At 39.2% G+C, this 10,309-nt stretch overlaps 1 long non-coding RNA gene across 1 annotated transcript in view; it reads left to right on the forward strand.

Moving 5' to 3' along the window:
• Positions 1 to 6,555, forward strand: part of LOC147817569 (uncharacterized) — a 12,726-nt gene extending 6,171 nt beyond the window's left edge. The window contains exon 2 of the long non-coding RNA XR_015436248.1: positions 6,235 to 6,555. This is a non-coding gene — a long non-coding RNA (uncharacterized LOC147817569). The remainder of the gene's footprint in view (positions 1 to 6,234) is intronic.
• Positions 6,556 to 10,309: the final 3,754 nt, after the last annotated feature.

Here is a 10,309-nt window from a genome sequence, read left to right on the forward strand (position 1 = left end):
GGGGGTTGTTCTTTTTTTTTTTTTGCACAGTATGTATAATCTATGTATGTTGTCTAAATAAAAAATATGTGCAGGCCCCTCACACATGGCAGGACTCCAAGATCGTGCCGAGACATTTTGTCCTCATTGTCCTGAACGAGTATGAAACTCACCATTCGGCTGTAAAAACAATAGAATAATTTGCATTTACAACAAATGCAAAGGCAGCAAAAAACAGTCGATACAGTTGAAATAGTCTCAACCAAGAGAAAGTCCACACATTCTATATAATTGCCAACTTAGTTCAAGTAACAGCCAGCAGAGAAACTATTCCAAGTCTAATGAAGTCCTGACTTGCACATCTTTGGCACAGAAAGTCCACGATTCTGTGAACCCTCGAATTTAAATAGTAGGTCAGGCAAACAAGTAGAGGAGGTGTTTCAGATCTAGTGACTGTGTGTGGTCCGCCTCGCTGGAATAACCTGATGTAATGAAGTCACGACTGGGAGAAATATACTGCTCTCTATTTTTAATAAATATCAAATCCTTCTTGCCTGAGGGCCAGATGAAAAGAGGCCTCGACCTAGTGTTCCTCTTGGCTCGTAATAAAGTGGCAGCCCCCATGCAAGATTCTCAGACAAGGGGACTCAAATGAAAAAATGCATGAAAAACAATTATTGTCCCTGCAGTTTCTACACAGTCTACACATCTAACAGTGAAGTGCACTGACGAGATGTTTCTACTGTTGCAATCAACTGAGAAGGAAGTGACCGCTTGAACATTATATACTTCAAAATTGTATGTAATGTAAAAAGTGTGTTTTTGCTTTTATCGACTTGTGGTTTGTTTTTCTTTCAAACATGAATGAGGCCGAAGTGGGGAATTAGTGTTTTACTATAAACTTCCCTGACCCCTCATCAGAATCATTAAGGCATCCCTCAAACCGCTCCGAGCACCAACATCCTCGAACCAGTCCGACTCCCAGCTGTAAATCATGGTTTCATGCTCGCCACTCTTTTGCCTGACTCACTCGACCAGGACTGCAGACTCATTGTTTGCTTTCCTTCCCGGTAGCGGCACACGTTGGCTACCGCGCCTGACATTGGCAGCAGATGTGGCGGGGCCCAGAAAAAATAAACTGGCCGACGATGATGCCGTCCGCAGAAGCTAAATATTGACTTAGCGACCTGTAATCAGATTCACACACATGACAGAATGGAAATAAACAGCAACATTCGCCTGTGTCGCCTCTGCTGACGCTCCCACCACAACACAGGAACCCCAGATCGCTGGGAAAAACCAGTCGCCTGGGGCCCTCAGCTCAGCCGAACTGGTAATGAGAACTTGCCTGTGACGCCAAGGGGTGGGAATAAGAAAATGGGAGACATATTATAATGTATAATTACTTGTGTGACACTCCTGCCTCCTACCAGCTCTAACATCAAGCTTTGGAGTGGACTCCCCTCGGACTCCTACATTTCTTCTCAAAATAGAATAAAACTTAAAAAGTCAACTGAGGATTTCAGTCAAAAAGCCGACTTTTGAAGATGAATCGGTCGAGTCCGAGATTATACTGTGCATTGCAGCTATAATTTGACCTTTTAAAACCAAACAGTGAATGAGTAAAAACGGCTTTCATATTGGATTCAGTGTTGTTTAGATGCAGTATTTTCTGTATTTGACAAAAAAAAAAAAAAAACTGATGCAGGCTGTTGAAGAGATGACCTTTCCCCACATCTGTTTATAAGATCAATGTTAATCCAAGCATCTGTTTATCTGGCCTAGTCACAGTGCTGGCTCATCTTCTACAGAGAGAGAAAACATTAAGCCTGCATTCTCTGACTTCTATAAATTAAGGCTCCAAATATAAGACCTTCATGTGGTTGGAATCTGGAGATTAAACAATGGTCGTAAATCAGGCGCATCTGGGGTGCAATAAATCTGTCCTTCTATCTTTGGGCTCATCTCGCTCTGGGTCCCGTCTACCAGGATCTGAAGAGCTCTCAGTTGCAGATAGAGGGATCACTTTGGGAGGGGATTATCTCACACAGTTGTATTGTTCATCCATGAAAATCACTTTTTGCTATGGATCAGCATGTACTTGGAATCAAATTGTCCATGAATTTCATTACTTAGATACTTACATTTGGTTCCAAGGATTATTTTGGCTCACAACAAGGGTTGTACTTGCCACTGATCTGCAAAAACGAACATGATTGATTCAGTGGTGACTCACATAGCTTCATAATTTGAGCTGAACAACTTCTAGCAAATCCCACCTTGGGTGTAATATCACAGAAAAGGTCTTCTTGACTCTTGAATTATGAGTGCACCTGCTGCCATACCTGCAGGGACTGAGACACCAGTCTGCACACACACCACAACCACGCCCTTCTTTATGTGTTGAAATATGGCACTCACTCTCTCATTATTATGAAGTCATGTGTTTTCTGTCCTATTCCGAAAACTATTAAACACATTATTGTATCATTATGTTTCCAAAGAGAAGAAGGACGCTCCGATCAAGCTGTAGTCATGTCTATATTTGAGTTTCACGCATAATTATTATTTCTCTCCATGTCTCCCTGGCTTATTTGCAGCAGATGTTTGGGAATTGATTCTGTATTATGCACCAAAACCATCTGTTTTTCATTCACTCTTTATTTGTTTTGTTTTCTATGAATTGAACGCACTCAAAATGAATGTTAAGAATCTTTTATCACTTGCCAGTGGACCAAACTAATGAGGGATATGAAAGCTTTCAGCCGAGCTTTATGTTTTGGCACACTAAAGCCTTCAACCACATGCTTTTGTAGCCTATATATATGTATCTGAAGTCATCAATCTGAAAGTACTGTAAGAGGATAAATTGATGTGGAAGTCAACAAGATGTTCATTTTTTTCCCCCATAAAAGAGTTAGCTGAATAAAAAGCTTTAGTTAGACCACACCAAACTGGTGTGGAGTTTTTCCAACCCAAGCTGCACTCTAGGTTTTTTACACAAGTTCAATACTCCTTTTCCCAGGCTTTTCACAAGCACTTTTAATGCACCAGGAAAGGTTCTACACCATTAGTCTCCTATTTCAAATTCAAGCAACAACAACTCCGACTCCATTAAAAGGTGCCCACTGTGATGTTTTATGTATTTCAAGCAAGTTTCAAGTCTCTGCAAGTGGATTTGGATTCTGTGCTGACATGAGCTGAAGCTACTGGCTGCCTGGAAGCTACAACAGGGAAAACACTTCAAGTCTAAGAACGTATTGTTGTCCGGCAAAATGAAGTTGAACTTTGCTCAACTTTTGCCACCAATGCATTGTTAAGCCTATGAAATATATGCAAGCCCGACAGTTTGTTACTGTTATTAACCTGGTGACTGTCGCCGTGACAACTTTCAAAGTTGTAAAATTCTTCTTAACAATATTATAATCCCCTTAAAAAGCCTTAAGACTTACAGGTCAATTATTCAAACTGGACTTCCTGGTTTATATTTCAGCCTTCACCAACACACCTCCTTGTGTTGATTTAATGCAGAGCTGTTTTGGGTCTGAACGGCTGGTAAGGCAGAATTTCAAACCCACAGCCAGTGTAAGGTATTATTTCTCATAGCGGAGAGTGACAATAAAATACCTTCATTATTTAATGTTGTCTAATACACTATTTGTTTGTCATATGAACATTTTTAAAGAGGAGATGCAGAGGCAAGATGTAGAAGCTGTTCCACTAGCATATTTAATGGTGATCAGCAACGTCAACCAGTTCTTCCTGCCTTTAGTTTTTAGCTTGCAGGTAACATTTTACTGACTTAACAAAGCTCAACTCTACTATAGGCATAATCAAGAATTCAGAAACAAGTTTTCAAGTCATTATTTAAAATAGTTTTCCCTTTATCCTTTTAGGACACAGTCAGCTTGAAGAATGTTTTTCTTTGTGAAAATATCTTCAGAGTTTGGATGACAAAACTTTTTTAATCCAGTTAAAAAGCAATTAGCGAGTATTCATGGCTACAGATAAGACTTGTAACAGTTACAGTAAAAGCTTAAGGAGGAAATAGATTTTTTGAAGTACTAGTTTTCCATACGCTCTAAATAGCAGGTTTTGAACCAGACCCAGGTAAGATGGCTGCCATATGGTTCCATTTGTGTGTGGGAATGTGTTTTGACATTTCCTCTCTATTGTTAAGATCTAAATGAACTATCCAAATGTTGCCTTTTATTTCAGTAGGAGGCTGTAATTGTCGGATGCCTGGATAAACTGTCAGCTTAGACCAATTCCTTCTGCAGCCATCTGGACCATTCACGATTTGGCCCATTAGTCCCCCTTCAATGCCTGCACATTTTTGGCCTCACTACACAGGAGAGGAGATAGCAGCTCGGATGACGCCAAAGGTAATCACAGGAACTTGAACGAGCCCCTGCCATTGGTGAACGGACCAGACTGATAAGTTAGACAAAATGCACATAGGAGGTTTGAGGAGGAGATTTTATTTCAGACCAGGCTAATTGCTGCTGATTACCGGGCAGATTGGTGGATCGTTGGCTAATCAAGATGGCAGCAAATTGATTAAACGCTGGCTAGTCCTTTGAATGAAGGCCTGTTCCTTCCAAGTTAAATAACTATCATGGAAAAAAAAAAAAAAAAAAAAAAAAAAAACTCAGCAATCAGGAAAGAAACCGTTTCATGAGAAATCTGTTACATGTTCACATGCATTCATCTTTTCGGGCTATTTTGTGATAGAACCGCATATAAAAGACAAATTTGTGAACTAACCAAACAGGAAAACATTAAGGAAATTGGCTGAAAAGACTGTAGCCTCATCACATTCAACGCTGGATATTGTTTTATACGCTACAAAAAATAAATAATGTATCATTACCTGAGAAATGTAGACCACAATTATTACAACTATTACAATCATCTATTGTCATAATGTTCGAGGAAGTGTTATTCAAGGTATTATAAACACAGATTTCACTTAATTGTTTCAAGGAAATTCAATACAGAAGTACTGGTCTTGGTCTGCAAAAAATAAACTGTTCCCATATAATCTTTCAGATATTATATCTTAGCTTGCATTAATGAATGCCAAAGTATAGCTAGTACAAATAAATCTGTATAGCTGTAATGACAACTTCTTGTTTCCATTGTAGGAAATCTTTCTCTTGAATTTGTGCAGTCATGAGGACAATTCTTTGGAAATGAACTGGGTTTGGAAAAGACAGTTTATCCTTCTCTATCTGTAATGAATGGGAATCAGCAGAACCTCTCAGCTCTCAAGTTTTACAGTGTGCCTCATGATGGGCTTATTGTGTCGGTTTTAAAATTATGGCTTCGTCTGCTGCAGCTCTGATGTCACATGCAACAGAATCAGATATTCACAGTTTCTGATATTTGCCTGGTTCTGCTGGTCATGGGGAGCAGAGGTTGGGGAATGGTTGCTACTGAATTCAGTACTAAGCACTCAAATGTAAAGAATGTATGTCACTAAGTAGCCTACACATGTAAAGTAAATTAAAATGATTATTCTGCAGAAATTTGTTTTCTTGAGATACTTTCATGCATATGACATTTTTCTCATTATTACAACTACTCATTCAGCTATGATAAAGTTTGTTGACGTAGGTATATAAATTGGAATTTCAACTAAGTGACTCTGTGGATTTGTTCTATTTGTCCAATTGATAGTCTTATGTTTGGTGTCGTATGTGGGCGTCCAACCACATGAGGGGACAAATCAATAATAATGAAGAAAGTGCAGAATATATTATCACAATTATGCATTCCTAAAGGTCAATAATGAACCTCCCACGCGAGTACAAACTGTCCTCTCAGCAGGATCCAGTGAGCTTCTGTCTAAAGAAAGCAGGACTCCACAACCACAAATCTTTACCCCTTTTATTCTTTTGGCATCTGCTACAGTCACAGTTGAAGAAAACTACTTAAGAACTTATTTCCATGTACTGTTGTCCCTCTACTATAACTTTGGAAGACGCTAAATGTTTGGTTTCTAAAGTGGCAGCTCTTCCTGGATTTCCTGCTGCGGCGTCACCAACAGTGTGAGGCGGTTGTAGGAACACAGAGGTCATATAAAGCCCCCTCAGACCACTTGCTTTGTTTGCTTCGTGACACTTCTTCAAAGACAGAGCCCCTGTCTTCAAATGAACGTGTTGCCTTCACTGACACAGGTGTAGCTTGTTCAGCTGTTGAAAGTGTGTGTTCTGACAGTGTTCCTTTTGTATTCCTCTTTTCTATTCGAAGGTTGATGAATGGGATGGCGCAGCAGTGGACTCACACTGTATCAGTATCAGTTCCTGGAACAGATATGATCCCCAGAAAATCAGCCTGGAGAACATCATGTGCATCTTTTCTACATTTTCCATCTCATCTAATTAATTTCCTATGGAGCTTTGCTCAAATGAAACTTTTCTCTTGCCTCTGGCAAAAGGGAATAATGTGGAGATGTGAATGTTTTACAGATTACAACCAAAATAAGTAATCAACAGAACTTTCAAACTCAATGTTCAGCATGTTACTTTGCAAATTACAATTAATTCACAATAAAAATCTCTCATTTTTAAATCCCTGCATAATTAATTTGTCTGTGTTCTCTTAGCTAAACAATAAATTCAAAAGAGGTTGTGTTTGTCATTTTGTTTTGGATAAGAAATTGATAAAAACTTTTTTTTTTTCTTTTTTAAAAAAGGTAGAAGAAATGGAATATGCGAAAATGCTTTATTTCATTTATTTATTTAGTCAGCAACACCATACACTATTAAAATTCTCCAATACAGCTTTTCATGTGTGAGTATTTTGAAAGAAAAGAGATGGACAAGTGGAGACAGAGCGGCGACCCTCTGAAAATTACATTCAGATGTCACAAACAGATTTAAGCCTCAACCGCTTGGCTGTCTTTTGTGATTGTTGTGGAGTTTACCCCTGAATTTCACAATGAAGCCATAGAGTTGTTGACCAAATAGAGCATCAAGCTGAGATTTGCCTCGGATGAATCTAAATCCAACCCATTTCCATTTTGGAAGAGCTGTTGAAACACAATCACGTCAGAGGCAGTGGACAGCAAACTGTTGTTTATTCTTTAGTTTTCTCCAAGGCACTGAGAAAATGCCAACAAAGTTTCCTTTGTGAAAGAACAGGCGTCCTTTGTGTGCCCTGCCACTGTGTTCTGTGTTTCCATAGCCCTGTGCTCCCCACCCTCTAAATCATATAATATTCCTGAACTACAATGACATGTGCAGGATAGGATTTCTCCTCTGTCAGACGTTTCTGTCAGAGCATCTTAAGGTTTTGTCTTTGCAAAGAAACCTGAGCCCTCGCTCCACAGCCAGCTCAACACACAGGCTAAAGACAATGGCTTCAGTAATTTATTGGTTTGAAGAAGTCTGTTGTAAAAAGTATATATTAAAAAAAAAAAAGTTAAAGCCTGGCAGAAGAGGAATAATTGCATTTGATTACAATCTTACCATCTTAATTCAGCATGTTACCATGCTAACATTTGCTAAATAACACTAAACACAAAGTACAGCTGAGGCTGATGGGAATGTCATAACTTTTGCAGGTATTTCATCATAAACCAAAGCATTGGACCAATGTAAATTAATTCTGACCAGATATTAGTGCTAGATGGATATATTGTTGTAATGTATCCTGAGGGGGACATGACTGATCCAAATTTCATGATAATCCATCAAATAGTCGCTGACGCATTACATTCAAAACCACAAATTTCATCCTGACGGTGGTGCTAGAAAAGAAGTCAGGGACTCACCAAAGTTGGTAAGATTCATTATCTGGGAATCATGAATTTCTGAACCAAAAGGTATGGCAATCAATCTAATATTTGCCAAAATATTAATGAGAATTAGACTGAATGTCGAGTTGCAAGTCACTAGAACAATGTTTTTGGGAAAGGCATGTGCATTCTGGGACCTGCCGACGTTTCTTGTACATCTCGGCAGAAACAGGTTCAATTTCCTCTTTCCCTCTTTTATTTTCTCCCTCCTTCATTCTTCCTGCAGCTCTCCTTCCAGTCACTCCTCTCCTGCTCTCTCATTGGCTGTCAGAGACATGTCTGTGGTTCTGTGGGATTCTCCCATGTAAACAGGCATGTTCTACCGCCAGCAGACTGCCAAAACCCCTCAATTTGTCACTTCCCCAAGTCAGTTAGTGTTTTGCGGCTTGCAAGGTGCTAGCAAAGGTACTTCAAGGGGAAACCTCAGGCAAAGTGAGGCCAGAGATGGTCGAGATGTGGTCGGTGGCTTGTGCTGTTCTGTAGGTGTGCTGAAAGTACAAACCACCAGGCTGCCTCCAACAGAACCCAATACAAACTTTGTGTGTTTACACTTCAGACTATGTTTTAGCTTGACAGATGTTAGTTCTTAGCGAATTAGACCATCAGGTGGTCATATTTCCTCGCAGCGGGGCTAAACAGTGTAGCTAGACCGATGGTCACTGGCAGGCTCTGCACATCCAGGACTTGGCATCTGCCTGGTCTGAACCACAAACCCACCATTCATTAGCAGCACATGGCCATGGAAGGTTAATATGCGAAATGCAAAAGTTGAACACTGTCTTATACAACCTAACACTTCATATGCTTCAGCTCAAAAGTCACAGTGTGAAGAGTTTAACAAAGAAGTGTCAGAGCAATGATCCCTTTAAAACCCATCGCTTCAGATAACATTACTTCCTGATACTGAAAAATTCTGTTGGAAAAAAAATACCTGTTTTGACTGATCACCTTTGTCTACAAAGATAATCAATTACGGTGCCAGTGTCATTAGTAGGTCGTTCGATTTAACCCTAAACTTTACAATTTATCCATGATGAATATATACTCTAATACAAGGGATCTTTTTTCCCATAAGAGGTGGTAGAGTGTTTTAAAATGAAATATAACTGAAATATAATGCAGTGACTTAGACATGAAACAATTTGATAAATCAATTAGTTGCACAGCAGAAAATTAATCTGCAACAATTGTAATGAATAATTAAACATCTGATGCATTTAAGCAAAAACTTGAAAATGTGAATATTTGATGTTCTGATATAATAAACTAAACTTTTCTCAAAACTCTCTAGAAGTTGTGATGGGCATATTTTCCTGATATGTTACAGACCAAACAATGAATCAAGAGAGTAATCTCTCTTTAATCAATAGTGAAAAAACAAACTTTTGCAGCCCTATAGTCATAACATCTTGGAAGTTATTCATACAGCCAGAGTCAAAGTGCAGAGGTAAGTTTGGAGCTGACCTAATTCACTGTCATGTTATTATATTGAACATACAATTCACAGATTTGAGAAGGGTCTCAGCTATTTGTACTTGCAACAGCTTGTCAGATAATCTGCTGCTGCATCTTGATAATCTGGTGTGGGTATGATGGTACTTGAGGTTTCATATGTACAAGGGATGCCTAAACATTGACACTGAACAAGCTAAATAAGATCGTATTTCATAAATGGCCTGCATTTCATAAAGCACTCAGAGCACTTTAAATGCATGTTGGGCTCATTTATGCTTTCTTTACGTACGAAAATAGATGTAACCCGTACTGCCTACGTACTTCAGTGACTCATTTACATTTGCATGGATGTCAAGCAATACCACAGAGGAAAACACAGAGTCAAAGGTTTCTGACAATGATAAACATGGTGATAGTGGCAGAGGTCTAGTAATGTATTTTATAAGAAAGTTCTTTTCATTTCTAAAATTTCTTCATCGTGTCCTTTGGTCGTGTCTCGCGTAATCTATTGGCTACACTGCCCCCGCGATTTCCAGTGGTACTGCTGCGTTTCGTCCGTATCCGTAAGCTTAAGCTTAAATTTGGACGAAATGAACACAGAGTACTATCACTGAGTATAAATGAGTCTTATAGTTCACAATCTGTACTTACAGAGAGAGAGAGAGAGAGAGAGAGAGAGAGAGAGAGAGAAAAAGAGAGAGAGAAAGAGAGAGAGAAAGAGAGAGAGAGAGAGAGAGAGAGAGAGAGAGAGAGAGAGAGAGAGAGAGAGAGATGTTACATCCAGGTATTTTCGGCTCAAAATAGACCTGGCTGTTGAAACCATCCCTAATTGAATAACAAGACATATAAAAGTAATCTAAGACAAACACAGTCTGCATCGATAAACCATAAACCATTTTAAGTTATGAGAACTTATGTAGGAATGACGACAGTCACCTGACAAATCAACCGGTACGTTTCTGTCTGATTCTGTGCAGTTGTTGCTGAGACCAAGACAGATGGACACACTTGCTGTTAAGGGGATCAAATCTGTCTTCTTCAATCGGTCTTCGTATTACAGGACAGACGGAC

Source organism: Seriola lalandi, unplaced genomic scaffold (genome assembly GCF_002814215.2).
Source record: "Seriola lalandi dorsalis isolate HSWRI2012SDOR001 ecotype SW California unplaced genomic scaffold, Sedor1 jcf7180002054938, whole genome shotgun sequence".
Taxonomy (NCBI): domain Eukaryota; kingdom Metazoa; phylum Chordata; class Actinopteri; order Carangiformes; family Carangidae; genus Seriola; species Seriola lalandi.